Genomic DNA, 16237 nt, shown 5'->3' on the forward strand with positions numbered 1-16237 from the left:
GTTATATGAACTAAAGCTACAGTTATATGAACTAAAGCTATAGTTATATGAACTAAAGCTACAGTTATATGAACTAAAGCTATAGTTATATGATCTAAAGCTATAGTTATATGAACTAAAGCTAAAGTTATATGAACTAAAGCTATAGTTATATGATCTAAAGCTATAGTTATATGAACTAAAGCTACAGTTATATGAACTAAAGCTATAGTTATATAAACTAAAGCTACAGTTATATGAACTAAAGCTACAGTCATATAAACTAAAGCTACAGTTACATAAACTAAAGCTATAGTTATATGAACTAAAGCTATAGTTATATGAACTAAAGCTATAGTTATATGAACTAAAGCTACAGTTATATGAACTAAAGCTACAGTTATATGAACTAAAGCTATAGTTATATGATCTAAAGCTATAGTTATATGAACTAAAGCTACAGTTATATGAACTAAAGCTATAGTTATATAAACTAAAGCTACAGTTATATAAACTAAAGCTACAGTCATATAAACTAAAGCTACAGTTACATAAACTAAAGCTATAGTTATATGAACTAAAGCTATAGTTATATGAACTAAAGCTATAGTTATATGAACTAAAGCTACAGTTATATGAACTAAAGCTACAGTTATATGAACTAAAGCTACAGTTATATGAACTAAAGCTACAGCTATATGAACTAAAGCTACAGTTATATGAACTAAAGCTACAGTTATATGAACTAAAGCTACAGTTATATGAACTAAAGCTACAGTTATATGAACTAAAGCTACAGTTATATGAACTCAAGCTATAGTTATATGAACTAAAGCTATGGTTATATGAACTAAAGCTATAGTTATATGAACTAAAGCTACAGTTATATGAACTAAAGCTACAGATATATGAACTAAAGCTACAGTTATATGAACTAAAGCTACAGTTATATAAACTAAAGCTGCAGTTATATGAACTAAAGCTATAGTTATATAAACTAAAGCTATAGTTATATAAACTAAAGCTACAGTTATATGAACTAAAGCTACAGTTATATGAACTAAAGCTACAGTTATATGAACTAAAGCTATAGTTATATGATCTAAAGCTATAGTTATATGAACTAAAGCTACAGTTATATGAACTAAAGCTACAGTTATATGAACTAAAGCTACAGTTATATGAACTAAAGCTACAGTTATATGAACTAAAGCTACAGTTATATGAACTAAAGCTACAGTTATATGAACTAAAGCTACAGTTATATGAACTAAAGCTATAGTTATATGAACTAAAGCTACAGTTATATGAACTAAAGCTACAGTTATATGAACTAAAGCTATAGTTATATGAACTAAAGCTACAGTTATATGAACTAAAGCTACAGTTATATGAACTAAAGCTACAGTTATATGAACTAAAGCTATAGTTACATGAACTAAAGCTACAGTTATGTAAACTAAAGCTACAGTTATATAAACTAAAGCTACAGTTATATAAACTAAAGCTACAGTTATATGAACTAAAGCTACAGTTATATGAACTAAAGCTACAGTTATATGAACTAAAGCTATAGTTATATGAACTAAAGCTACAGTTATATGAACTAAAGCTACAGTTATATGAACTAAAGCTATAGTTATATGAACTAAAACTACAGTTATATGAACTAAAGCTATAGTTATATGAACTAACGCTACAGTTATATGAACTAAAGCTACAGTTATATGAACTAAAGCTATAGTTATATGAACTAAAGCTATAGTTATATGAACTAAAGCTACAGTTATATGAACTAAAGCTACAGTTATATGAACTAAAGCTACAGTTATATAAACTAAAGCTATAGTTATATAAACTAAAGCTATAGTTATATGAACTAAAGCTACAGTTATATGATCTAAAGCTATAGTTATATGAACTAAAGCTAAAGTTATATGAACTAAAGCTATAGTTATATGATCTAAAGCTATAGTTATATGAACTAAAGCTACAGTTATATGAACTAAAGCTATAGTTATATGATCTAAAGCTATAGTTATATGAACTAAAGCTACAGTTATATGAACTAAAGCTACAGCTATATGAACTAAAGCTACAGTTATATGAACTAAAGCTATAGTTATATGAACTAAAGCTATAGTTATATGAACTAAAGCTATAGTTACATAAACTAAAGCTATAGTTATATGATCTAAAGCTATAGTTATATGAACTAAAGCTAAAGTTATATGAATTAAAGCTACAGTTATATAAACTAAAGCTATAGTCATATAAACTAAAGCTATAGTTATATAAACTAAAGCTACAGTTATATGAACTAAAGCTACAGTTATATAAACTAAAGCTATAGTTATATGAACTAAAGCTATAGTTATATGAACTAAAGCTACAGTTATATAAACTAAAGCTAAAGTTATATGAACTAAAGCTACAGTTATATGAACTAAAGCTACAGTTATATGAACTAAAGCTATAGTTATATAAACTAAAGCTACAGTTATATGAACTAAAGCTACAGTTATATAAACTAAAGCTACAGTTATATAAACTAAAGCTAAAGTTATATGATCTAAACCTACAGTTGTATGCCTTGTTCACCAATGACTCAAGTAAGGATGATGACATGATGTTCACTAAATGAGCCTAAACAATCTCCATTGTTGATCATAAGTTATCTTGCTTGTTTTATTGATTAGCTGCTCAAAGATTTCCACACACGCCATTTCATTAAAAGTCTTTCATACTGACTTGGAAATACATACATAGCGTGATAGCGCCAGGGATCATCCCCTTGTTGCCATCCGTATAGTATCCCTTTGCACCAAAAGCACTGAACCATATCATCATTGCCTGAGCCGATGTACAAAAGTCCAGCGGCGCACAGATCGTCAGCAGCGACGTTAGCATCCGCAGGGTAATCAGCATATGTCTCTCTTCTGTTCTCTGAGACCTCAAATAATTTTCCTCTTCCTTCAAATGTTAGTAAAAATGCAAAGTTAAGGAAGAGTAGATGACTGAAAAGGTGAAGAATAAACTGAATGAAAGCATACTAGAAGCATTAACCACGAATGTAGAAACAAGACGGAATAGTATTGGAGGTTTTTGCCCATTAAAACCTTGAGAGTTTTTGTTTACATCCTACTTGTATTCCATGAAAAAAAGAAAATTTTAAGATATACGCACTCCTCGTATGAGTCATATCAATTATATATCACTTACCTGCACCTAGGTTTCCAATACCAGGAACGACGCTTGTCTCAGACATCTGCCTGCTTCTTCTGCGCAAACCAAGAGGAGCACCCTGTGCTGCGTCTAAAATTGTTTTGTAGAATTAATACTAACTACAAGGAAAGGATACTTTTTGCTGATGAAGAGTTGTGGTGAGGATCACAGATACAAATACAGAATTTTTGCTTTAATGTGAGAAAGAAAGAGTAAGATTGTAATTTTGTTTTGCATCATTGTAAAGGTTTGTATCAAAGCACAATGCCAGTCTTTGAGTTCCTGTTAGTTTGTATTTGCAGCTTGGTAAATGAGAAATCAGAAGCGTTTATGACGTCGAGCATTGATGCCCTTACATATTTTCTTGTTTAGTCCGACGTATAAAATTCTCGTCTCGGTTTACTGCATACTGAGTTAAACCCAGCTTACGAAATCATAGAGGTCAAAAAGGTAATGTCTTTATGTGAAACGAATACCTGTGAATCTTTTCAAACTGATCAACTCACTTATACATAGTTGACAATTTCAAATGAAGTTTGAAATTACTTACCCAAAACAGGTACTACAAACTGACACTAAGCTTACCCAAAAAAGTAACATCCCCATTATTATAGATCAATGAGTCGGCCTGTGTAATCTCTTCAGGAGTCATCTGCTCTCGAACACTTCTTATGAAGTGAATCCCTTTTTCCATTCGTAGGAAAGTGCAACCAGGATACCACCTTGAAAAAAGTAAAAAGGCTAGTGAGTCCCCAGGAAAACAATGACAGAATCTATTTTTAACCAAGAATATTGTTATTTTATATTCTTTGAAAGAGAATGCACAGGTTTAGAGTACATACTTGGCGTGCTGAAACCAAGGATCATCATCTTTTTTCCATCCTTTAAGCTTTCCATCACACCAGAAACATGTCACCCAATCCCCTTCACCTCTAGAGAAAAATCCAGCACGAGAAAGTTTGTCTGAGCTTACTGGATGTCTGGTACTGGACCTAGCGAACGTGAGCATTCTTGTTTGAAACAGCCTTAGTGCCGGATGCACAATCTCGGGGCGGTTATCTACAATGTAGCACTGTGAGGTGAGTGTAGAAAAATCTGAAAAAGTTAGCATTTTTGAGATTAGAAAATACCTAAGGTGGTGCTGCCCTCAAGTGTCAAACCTAATCTCAATGTACCAGCCAGCACAAAATTAGCACAACCTATCGTTGCAAGATAGTTGCAACGTAGTTCAAATGTCTGATGCAAAAGATGGACAGAGTACGATGGATAATGTTGCAACACAAGCGAAATAGCCTGTATCAACTATTGCAGTGATAACAACTAGTGACATCATTCTACACAAAGTTGGCTTATAAGTGTTTTAATCGCGATTAAATTTTGTTGATTTTAATTTTGAAACATCCTGGCAGCCAGATCACCTCCAACATCAAAACCCATCTCAAATGATAGAAAAATGTCAATATTTTCTGATAAGACATCCTAAAATGTTGTGTAAGGTCGCCTTCAAGGGACACCAATTATTTGCAAGAGTGAGGTTTAAGGAACACCAAATATACCCAAGAGTAGTTCATATTGTGTTGAAGACGTATCTCAAAAGAAAGCAGTTGAAAATCTAATAGAAACATAAATACAAAGACTCGAGTGCTTTCTCAATGTCAGTTGCATCTAGCCATTTAAACCATAACTGCCACGAACAACTTTTATCGTATTTACTAGGTAAATCAGACACGCTGATGCCGATTTTGTAATAAAAATAAAGATTATTCCACTAACTTTCAGAGTAATGAAGGACTTTTTATAGCGTTTTAATATCGGTCTCGAAAATAACACATCGGCATAACAAGCTCCGCCCATAAATATGTGACGTAACCTAGCTTTTTAGGAACAGAAGTTACGTAGGGATGTTTAGACCGATTTAGAATAATAGAGATGGGTGTTTTAAAATCCATTAATATCTAAATTCAGCTTTAAAAATAATATCAGTCTTTTCTGAAAGGTAGATAAGCTATTTAGCATTGCATATTTAAAAAGCGCGATAACAACGCTAGCTTGTGACAAAACCGCGCTTTTTGAGCTCATTTTTCTCGGCGTCCAGCCTATTTAAACATCATATAACAAGTTGCGAGCAATTTTAAATAGTTAATATCCCTTTCATAAAAAACTGAAATTATTTTACAGGCTGGATTTAGATAATAATATGTTTTAAGACACCCATCTCTATTATTCTAAATCGGACTAAACATTCCTAACTTCCGTTTCTGAAAAAGCTAGGTTTCGTCACATATTTATGGGCGGAGCTTGTAATGCCGATTGTATTGTTTTCGAAACGGATATTGAATTGCTTAAAAACGTCTAAATGACTTTGAAGGTTAGTGGACTAATCTTTATTTTGAGTACAAAATCGGAATCAGCGTGTCTGATTTACTTAGTAAACACGATAAAAGTTGTTCGTGACAGTTATGGTTTAAATTGAAAAGGAATATATGTGTATAACATTGGAAACTCAAAATTCTGCATCTGATGGTGAGAAGCAAGGCTTCTCACCATCAGATGCAGTGAGAAGTAAATCAGTAAGATAGTAAGATAGTAAATCATAACTACTAGTTACTTTGACTTAAAATGTGAGATACTCTCATAGTGTCTAACAACACAGCTCACTGCAACGCCTTGCCTGACATAAAATCTATAAAATGAGAAAACAGGTACCTACCAGAGCTGTGGATAAGTTAAAAAATATATTTCGTCTGCCAGTTCTACCTAAATCAGACATTTGACAAGAAATCTTACACGTCCTCAGCCTTTACCATACTATTCGATAGATGACAAGGATAGAAACAGAGTCAAGTGATATAGAGTAAGAATAAAACTTCAAAGCTAGTATTGATGATGAGAAGAATGTATGTTCTGCCCACTCATGAGAAATTCATGTACAAGTGCATTTGGCATGTACGAGGGGTGCTAAAACCCATCTTACTAATAAATCAGTGTTACTTTACAGCTGAAAACTCACTAAGTTGCTCATTCCTCTCTCTCTCAGTACCAGATGATGCAGATCCAATCGCAGCTTGTTTACACGACTTAGGAGCCATAAGGATTATCTGTGGAATATGAAATACATGTATAATATCTAGAGGAATGTGGCAATCGTTATAATGAACAGCAGGAGTTGAAGAGCTTGTCTTAATGATATTACAGACAAGAAATTCAACTCAAATCCAAAAGAGTCAATGGAAATTAAAACCATACAAAACACAGAGTTCTATGAAGACTAGATATACATATTATATAGAAGATAAATCAGTTTGAGTTGGCACATCAAGCCTATCAAATGTGAGGTCATACGGCTTTATGTTATTACTTTTCAGATCCCTATGCCTCTCTTTTAGATCCATAAATGCTCTGGTATCTAGCAAAGTGCATAGATACATTAGATAGGGGGATGGCTTGAGCTGTGTTTAGTATAGCCTACAACCACGTATGTAGATCTATTTGAGAGAAAATGGCTTTTTGAACTGATGCAGATCAAACTTTTAAACAATTCTACCAGCGCCATATAGCAATAAGCTATAAATATGAACATTATGTTTAGTTTGAAAAGGTAGTGACTTAGTACTCCTAACTTTATACCAAAAAGAGCCCCTGCCAAACTCCAAAGCTATCACAAATCATTGATTATATATGTTCCAATACAAGTATTCTGATAATTTAGTAATGATACTGGAAAATCCAGCAAGGAAGTTATAGCCTTTGCACAACTGAGGCCAATTCTCAAATTTCAACCTATTTTTCTGACATGTTTCATAGTTTAGTAGCATCACAGCAAATACATGTATTCACAATCGGCAATGCATTTTATCCGGGTGTGCAGTCAGCCATTTAGGTGTGTAATGTTTGTTACACGTACATCCAGTAGGCTTATGCATCGCATGATCGCACAAATTCACATATTTATCTAGGTTTATCAATTTTTAAGGTTTCAATTCTGGCAGTTTATCATTGAGTAACATCAAAAGTTTAACCAAATCAACCTTGAAAATGAATGCAAAAAACAGTTATCCAACTTGTACAACACTAATATCAAAAAATTACTTGTATGGTATGCTATTAACTTGGAGCAATGCGGCATAATGGGGGTATAACACAAATATTATGCATAATTGAAGAGTAGTATTACAACATGACTTGGGTTAATTAACATAACTGAAATAAAGATCCCCATTTGACATAATATTACCATTAGCGTTGTTGTAAGCAATGATATACAGCCCCCAAGGATAGCTGCCGGCTCTCATATGGGCGGGGTTTAATGATGGAGCTCTATTGGGATGAACCCGAACAAACAAATATGCTGAATGAAGCCCCTTGTAAATTTACAAATACTATGAACTATATAGTGATTATTTTACTTATCTGTTGTATTTATTTTGTTGTCAAATAAATATAGTATCCCAATATTGTCACCATTATGATCAGTCAGTTGCCATTCGCGAGCATTCGTGATATTAATAGGCACAATTGTAAAATAGCCCAAATTCGGTTTTGTATTTAGATATTGAGTATGAAAACTACACTGCACAGCTTTGCCTACTGTCTCATCTTATTGGCCAAGTAAAACAATGTGACAACGATGAAAGACTGTCATTTTATATTAGGGGTGGCAACATATTAATCAAAAACTAGGAAAAAAAGGCTGTTGTTTGGGTAATTTCAGGTAAATGATATTCAACTTCAAGCATATACTACGACCTTTATCAATTTAAAAATTACTAAAAGTATGTAACTTGAAATGTTTTATATTGCATGGATCCATTATTTTGGTTAGGTATCACCCTTACATTGTAGAAATTCAAGGTTTGCTATTGAGAACCGCGGGGTCTACTGACTGAATGAGTTAATGAAACGATAACAGCAATTCGTGTTTTCCAAAACCTAACAAGGCAATGCGACCGCCTCGCGAGAGTTGTGTTTGCTCCAAAACCCAGGCTAGCACAATCCTAACAGAGTTCCATCATAAAACCCCGCCCATATGAAAGCCGTCAGCTATCCTTAAAGGGGGGGGGGGGTGTATATCATTGTTGTAAGCAAAACACTAATAATTCCATTAGTTGCATACATACATATACTTGAATAACACAATGGATAAAAGAAACACAGCATTTATTTGAAGCTGAAAAACAACACTTAATTAAAATGATAAATAGAAGTTTGGCCAAAGTTCTACCGTAAGAATAGAATTCAGTTACATCACAGCGATTTAGAAAAAACTGCCAAAAATTTAATTAGCTCGAGAACCATCATGTATACTTTGCTTGATTGTCATCGAACTTTATACTTATGGTATTTCATATACATTGTGGAAATACGCAAGAAATCAATTCGAATTTAAGCATACAACTTGCGGCAGACTATAGGGCACAATTAGCTAGTTTCTCCGAAGACGCTGGTAACCTACTAATTAGGAAAAGCAATTTTAATTGAACCTTTTCCTAGAGCAGACGCACCATTGGAAACCAGCACAATCAGGCCACAACAACACTAGTAAGATAATCTTTTATACTGCACAAGCCTGTTCTTAGTAATCGAGGGCCAAACATTTAATTATTTACTAACAAACGTGTCGTAACATAGAGTATATAAAACAACATACAGTAATACTTCAACTTACGAGAAACCTGAGATACGAGCCAGCTTTTAAGCAAGTTTTAGCACTAACATACGAGCCATGTTTGAGATACGAGCACGTGAGTCAGTTGCCAAGTATGCCGGAGGTGTTTTATGAGAACAGCATCCCTCTGTATTTTTCAACTGCCCAGGTTATACTTTTGTACCTTGTTTTTGTGGGCGATTTTCTGTTTTCTGATTTATGTGAATTAAAAGTACTGTGCGTAGACCGAAAGTTTGCCAGTAAAATGAAAGATAATGCAAAGAAAAAGCAAATGATAACAGCTGATATTAAACGGAAAATTATTGAAAAATATGCGAAATGTGCATGTGTGATTGAGCTAGCTCAGCAATATGACAGAAATACATCCACAATTATCAAACAGAAGGATTATATTCAAGGAATTTAGTTCGCAAAAGGACTAACCATAGTTTTTAAACCGACCAGCGATCTTCACGACCCCTGATGGAGAGACTGCTCAGGCATGGGATAAAATATACCTTAACAATTGGCCGGTCACAGCGTAACTAAAACGATGCTATGTGAAAAGGCCGGCGCGATCTATCAAAACTATAAAAATAGACATTTGGACAAGTTGGCTAGTGGTCGTGCATTAACCCTTTGTGACGACACCTGTGTTCGTCCTAATCGCAACATGTTGAAAGGGCGACAAAGGCAAACGTCCTAAGACAGGTTTATCTTAAAACGGTCGTGAAAGCGCAATAAAGGAAAAATTAGCTAACCAGCGAGAAACTTCAAACTATGAACGCCGAGGAAATTTTAATTACGTTAAGTTGAAAATAAAAGTTTGCTTTTAGGTTTGCTTCTAAGTTTGTCTTTTAAGACTTTGATAAAATCCAAATTTATCAGTCAGTAATGAAGGTAAGTAGTAAAGTGATGTAGTACTCATATCTCCCTCTCTGGCAAATGCTAGCATTAGCCGCTATTGTATGTATTTAATTTTACATTTTAATTAGTCAGATTTCCTTGCATTATTTTTTATTTGTTGCTTTTTGAAAGCATGTGGTAAGTTAGGACAATATCTAACATGTTTTTCCTGTTACAATATCTTGTTTTGAGTGATTTATTTGCATTTTTTAGAGTATGGAAACCAATTAATATATATTTAATTGTTCTATATATAAATAAATTGCACCAACATGCGAGTAAATTGACATACGAGCTCAGTCTCGGAACGCATTAAGCTCGTTAAGTCGAAGTATGACTGTATGTGAAAGTATTACATAGTGCGCAAATAACCTTCACGATTGTCAGGCTGTTTTGAATAAATTTGGAGTTTCGATGATCGCAAAAGTAACTTGTTAAACAGTAGTGGTATTGCACAGTCTCAAAGAGTAAATACCCAATGAACCCGACGTCTGACAAGAAATTTCACAGACTGTGATTGGATAATTGGAACAAAACGTCATAACCCGCCAGATTGCTTAGTAATGGCGGCCCAAGCTAGTAGCATGTGCTGCGGAGAAATAGAGATTTAGTCGAGAAACTAATGGTCGAAAACGTTGTTGCCGACAGGCTATTTGTCGAATTCGTAGACTATTAGTCGAAATTTAAGACTATTTGTCGAATTCATAGACTATTTGTCGAAAGTGAAGACTATCGGTCGAAGTATTCAAACATTTTCGCGACAAATGTTATTGTTGATTTTTTAATGTATTTAGTGGTTATGCTCTGCCATAAAATCTAACATTACAATGTACTATGTGCACTACAAACTATAGGGAGGTCTTGCCTTCCAGACAGACGTATAACATAAACGTAGAATTTAACATAAATGAATTTAGTTTATTAAACACATACTTGAAGCTAAGTTTTAGAATCAATTTTGCTAAACTAAACCTCAACTTTGTCATTGTCTAAAATTTTATCACCTAATCTGTTACCAGTTTCGTTTGTACTCTAACTCAATGGTTCCCAACTGGTGGTCCACGGACCCCTAGGGGTCCACAGGAGGTTTTGAGGGGGTCCACAGGCTGGTGACAGTATTGGTTTTTCTAGCTAGATATATACAGCTAGTTCTGTCATAGTGGTTGAATCAATGATACAAAAAACCCTAAAAGGATAGGCGGCGGCTATCATATGGGCGGGGTTTAATGATCAAAGTCTGTTGGGATTGTGCTAGCCTGGGTTTCGGGGCTAATGCAATTCCCGCGGAGTGGTCGCATTGTCTTGTTAGGTTTTTGGGTCTAGACTTTTAAAATCTATGTGCATAAATCGCTGGATAGTACCTGATTTCTGATTAGTAGTACAAAACAACACAACCTGTAACCAGCAAACACGTAATTATCTCTTTCTCTCTTCAATTTCAGCGATATACTAAGATCCATGGAAAATAAAACATTTCAACTTACTCATTTTTATCAATTTTCAGATTGGTAGTGGTCTTAGTATATACTTAAATTTAAATATAATTTACCCGAAATCACCGGAACCACGGCCTTTTTTCCCGTTTTTAATTAATATTTTTCCACCTATAATATCAAATGGCAAAGCCTTTTGTCTGTTGGCACATTGTCTGACCTGGCCAATAAGATGAGACAGCGGCAAAGCTGTGCAGTGTAGTTTTCATACTCAAAATCTAAATCTGAAGTTGGGCCATTTCACAATGGCGACTATTAATATCATAAAAGCTTGTGAATGGCAACTGACTGATCAAAACTGTGACAATATTTGGCAACTATATTTATTTGACAACAAAATGAAACCAGCAGATCGGTAAAATAATCGAAGATGTTTATGAAGATAAAACCATTGAATACTTTTGGCCTTCCATGATTCATCCATATCCACAGACAGCCAAACAAGCCCTTCGAACTCTGCTCCCATTTGTGTCTACATACATATGTGAGTCTGCTTTCTCCTCAATGGTTGTTCTCAAATCGAAACAACGAAACCAACTGGGACTTAAAGACGACATGCAATGCGCTTTGTCAACAATTTCCCCAAAGATTGAGAATTTGGTGAAAAATAAGTAGAATCCATCCCACTAACAAACTGACTACTAAAAACTAAGTCAAAGCAATTTAGTACAGCATTGCTTTACATAAGTAAATAAATAGAAACATGCCAAATCTATTGACTCTTATATTATTTTAATCTATAATGTAAGCCAATTTACAATGCATTGTTATAAACACCATATATTATGATGTTTATAAAGGGGTCCATGACTTTTAGATAAAGAGCTCAGGGGGTCCATGGCTCCAAGGTAGTTGGTAACCACTGCAGTCTAACTTATAACAAATAACTGAGAATAAGAATGAATGGGTTTGCCCATTCAAACATCAGAAATAGACTGGGCACAGAAAAAGCTGGGAAACTTGTATAATTTATTTATGGTATGACCAATACCTAAGTACATATTCAGTCACATATTGTATCTACTACTACCCTTACGGATTTACAAATTTTTTGCATCAATTTTAGCAATTGCAGATTTTAATTATGCTCTACTCTTCACTACCACACAATTAATCACTGGGATTAAAATTCCTACTTATACATAGAGCTGTATGTAATATATTCACTTAATTTGATAAGATTTCTGCTTTGTATTTCTTAATTCAAGTTTGATTAATGGTTCATTCTGAAATTTTCATTCTTTCTTTTTTCCCATAACTCCCACAGAACCATCTTCAACAGATGATTCCATATAAGTATGTTCAATACTCAATCATGCAGCTATTGCAAGTGATGTTAATTAGACTTAAAATCGTTTTTTAGTGACGTCACTCCGTGAGTGCGGGACTGAATTATCATAGTCCACCATCGTTGTAGAACAGCTTTTACCTTTGAAAACACGAAGCTTTGGCAATTATTTTTAAAGTTAAAATGCCGATAATTTGCGGTATCGTTGGTTGCTCCAATCGCAGCAACAGAGAAACAAACACACCTTCGATATTTCAAGGTGCCAAAAGTTATTTTGCATCAAGGAAAAAAAACAAAGAAATTATCAGAAGATGGTAGGCGACTTTGGAAGTTAGCAATCCGTTGAAAAGATATCACCTTGGAGGATACATGGGATAGAACACGCGTTTGCTCAAAACACTTCTTTGGTGAAAAGTGCTTAGCTTATTTTATGGCAAGAAGCAGCTTTATCTCTTTGAAATGAATTTATATATGTACGATTAATTATACTAATGTGTCATCCATCGGTGTGTATATACGGTAAACGTAACATTTGTATGCAGATTTTTTGTTGTTGCAGATAAAAATGCATATCTGCATGATAGAAATAATCCGTTGTGGCTACCAACGATCGCTTTGGGGCACGCAGATACCATACCAGGGTCATCACATGCAAGGAATCATTGTAACAAACAACCGGTAGGCAAAAGAAAAGTATCAGATGCCATCTCATCGTTCTTGGCCCTCAAGAATCCTCGCTTTGCTGCTGAAAAAATTGTCCATGAACATGACAATGCAGTGAGTTCACATGCTTCACATATAAAAAGACAATAGAAGCATCTGCAGAATCCGCAACTACTACATGTGAAAGAGGGACACAAACTTACAGTTTCACATCTACCACTGAGGCAGCTACTCAAACAGATCTGACATTAGATTATATTGAAAAAATTGAACATGACAATAAAGCACGTCTCTTAGAAGCTGATGCATGCAAGCATACAATTTTTTAGGAAAGACTTTAGTTTTTTCACTTTTGAAAAAAAATGATAAAGGTCGTTTTTTATACAGCACTGCCTGTTTTGAAAACTTTGAAAATAGTATTTGATATAATTAAAAACAAATTGAGTAATTTGTCAAAATTCCATTTAAAGGAAAATCATTTAATGTTGTCTAATTAAGCTCACATTAAATTATTGTTTTCAAGATATAGCTTACCAACTTGATATATCACGATCGACTGTTCAAAAATGCTTTCATTTTGTCCTCGATCTTTTGTATGTTAGACTAAGTTTTTTTGTGTGAAATGGCCCAAAAGAGAATGTTTAAAGGTTGACTTGCAACAAAATTCACATTACAGTTATTTGATATGAAAAGATTCACCATGTCTTACTCTGTTGTGTTGTAGGTGCAAAATATGTGGAAATATGATTACAAGCGCTTAAAAGCTAAAATATGAACAGTTAATCGCAGCCACACGAGAACGTAGTAGTTTGGATTCTCTTTCCAAAACGGCTCAAATGTGACGTAGTTGTGTTTGAAGGTTTCTGTTTACACTTTCATGCAACCTTATTCGTCGAAATATTTTCACAAATATACTTCACGCATTCAATAAAACCATGTCTAATGTTCTTACGCATCTGTTTTACCGTCGTTGTAAATGCTGTCACTTTTAGCACTGATATCTTATAACTTGCCGTAAAAATTCATATAATTTTTTAACCTCACCTCGAAGGAGTGCATATCATTGTCTGATAATCATGACGAGCCTGTTGCTCACTTGTGATAATCGAAAAGTGCTGCAAAAATTATTTGCGAAGTATTGGATCACATGATCAGATTACGACTTGCCAATTAGACCAGGCCGAAACAAAACTGTAAAGTAGCGAGCACCTATATTTGATACGGGGTCTTCGGTAAAACCCGAAGTGTTTGTCATAAACTAGTGCTAAGATAAGTTTATATTGAGCTTTTTATTGACCTTTCAATTCACGTGAGAACATCACGTGACAAGACATAAATAAATTACATGACTACGTCATCGAAATAAAGAGATTCCAATCTACGGCGGCTTTTCGTTTTTGAGCTTTTAAGAGCTTGTAATCACTTTTCCTCATATTTGGCACCTACAACACAACCGAGTAAGACATAGTGAATCCTTAGATACCAAATAACTGTAATGTGAATTTTGTTGCAAGTCAACCTTTAACAAACCTGTCTCGTTTCACCTCTACACCTAGGTAGAAAATGACTTTTCAACATGTACGTTTCTGTCATTTTTCAGTTTCTTTACAAACGGAGCTAGTACACGATTAGCTCTCCAATATGGCACATGCATTACATATTGTTATCAATGTAAAAGTCACGTGATTGCCAATTCAGGGGTTTTAAATTCAATGACTTCCATTTTTTACTTTATTGGTGACGCCCGTATATTGGGAGTTTTCCTTTCCTAGATGTTTAAAATGATAACTCCAAAATTGTCTATCAAATACAGTGCACCTTCGAGATACGATGTTGATCTGTTTTAAGGTTGGCATCGTAGAGTGAAAAAATCGTATCTAAGGGTATATAAACCATTGTGATTACACAATGCAAAAAATGGTAAAAGTCGTCCAAAATTTATTAAAAGTGTTGTACATATTGAAAATTAGTAACAAAATGGGGTCATGATCACAGAAACCATGTTTAAGTCGGGATTGTAAGATTTGGAGTTATCTACATTAGCAGAAAGAGAAAATTCTCACTGTTATTTTGCAAAAAAAATTTTGATTTTAGCTTGAATACAGCAGATTTTATGGTCAATAAACTGAATGCGCATTTACCATTAGTGCGAAAACATAGTTCCGAGAAAACTGGTGTTAAAGTTTGAGAAACGAAAACCAATGCCCAATTTCGTTTACATTTCAAAACGTCATAGCAACCAATATCAAGAGGTTGTGATATTCATCAAGATTTCTGCGTTTCTATTCAAAAAATTATGCTGAATTCAAAATTCTAAACAGATTTTAGCTGGTTGTCACAGAAATAGCTGTATATTTATAAGAAAATGTATTACTTAATTTTGTAAATATTTAAAACGGTTTGGCAGTACAGCGATAACGGGCACAGCCAAATCATCAGCAAAATCTTTAAAAAAGTAACAACAGTAACATATTGCACACTATCGGTCACTATATACTTTGATCTTGGAAATTCGAATAATTATTCTTATAATTAAATCTGATAATAATCCTATAAAATCGAATAATCATTCTCATGATTAAATAATGTAATAATCTTTTAAGAATTGTTAGGAAATTATCATTGTAATTCCTTTTACTTTTACTGCTCTTGACATCAGTTGGAACACCAAAGTACAGATTATTAGTGTCCAAAATGTCAAAGTAATCTTTAAAATCGGCAAAAAAGAAACGATTATATTTATCGGACGCCATTTTTCAGTACTTCCTGTTTAGCTTAGCAACGGTTTTAAGAGGGTTTTTCCGAGGGTTGAAGACTTTTATTGGCTAAATTGACTTCAGATTCAGAAAGATCACTCCTTGATTGGACCAGATGCACGTGTTAAAAAAATCGTTACCAATATTATAAATTCAGTTGGTGCAACTTGAAAGTCGGATAACTCAACTTCGTGATTTGCGACTTAACCATGCCATGGTTTCTGTGACCGCGACACAAATAGTATGTTAACTTTAGTAACTATAGTTACCTACAGTAGCTGCA

The 16237-nt window shown here is 34.0% G+C and overlaps 1 protein-coding gene across 1 annotated transcript in view; it reads left to right on the forward strand.

Annotated features, from left to right (window-relative positions):
- LOC137403550 (THAP domain-containing protein 5-like) overlaps positions 1-16237 on the forward strand; it is a 290272-nt gene that overhangs the window by 103136 nt on the left and 170899 nt on the right. The gene's annotated exons all lie outside the window — the stretch shown is intronic.

The sequence above is a fragment of the Watersipora subatra genome, chromosome 9, assembly GCF_963576615.1.
Source record: "Watersipora subatra chromosome 9, tzWatSuba1.1, whole genome shotgun sequence".
NCBI classification, from domain to species: domain Eukaryota; kingdom Metazoa; phylum Bryozoa; class Gymnolaemata; order Cheilostomatida; family Watersiporidae; genus Watersipora; species Watersipora subatra.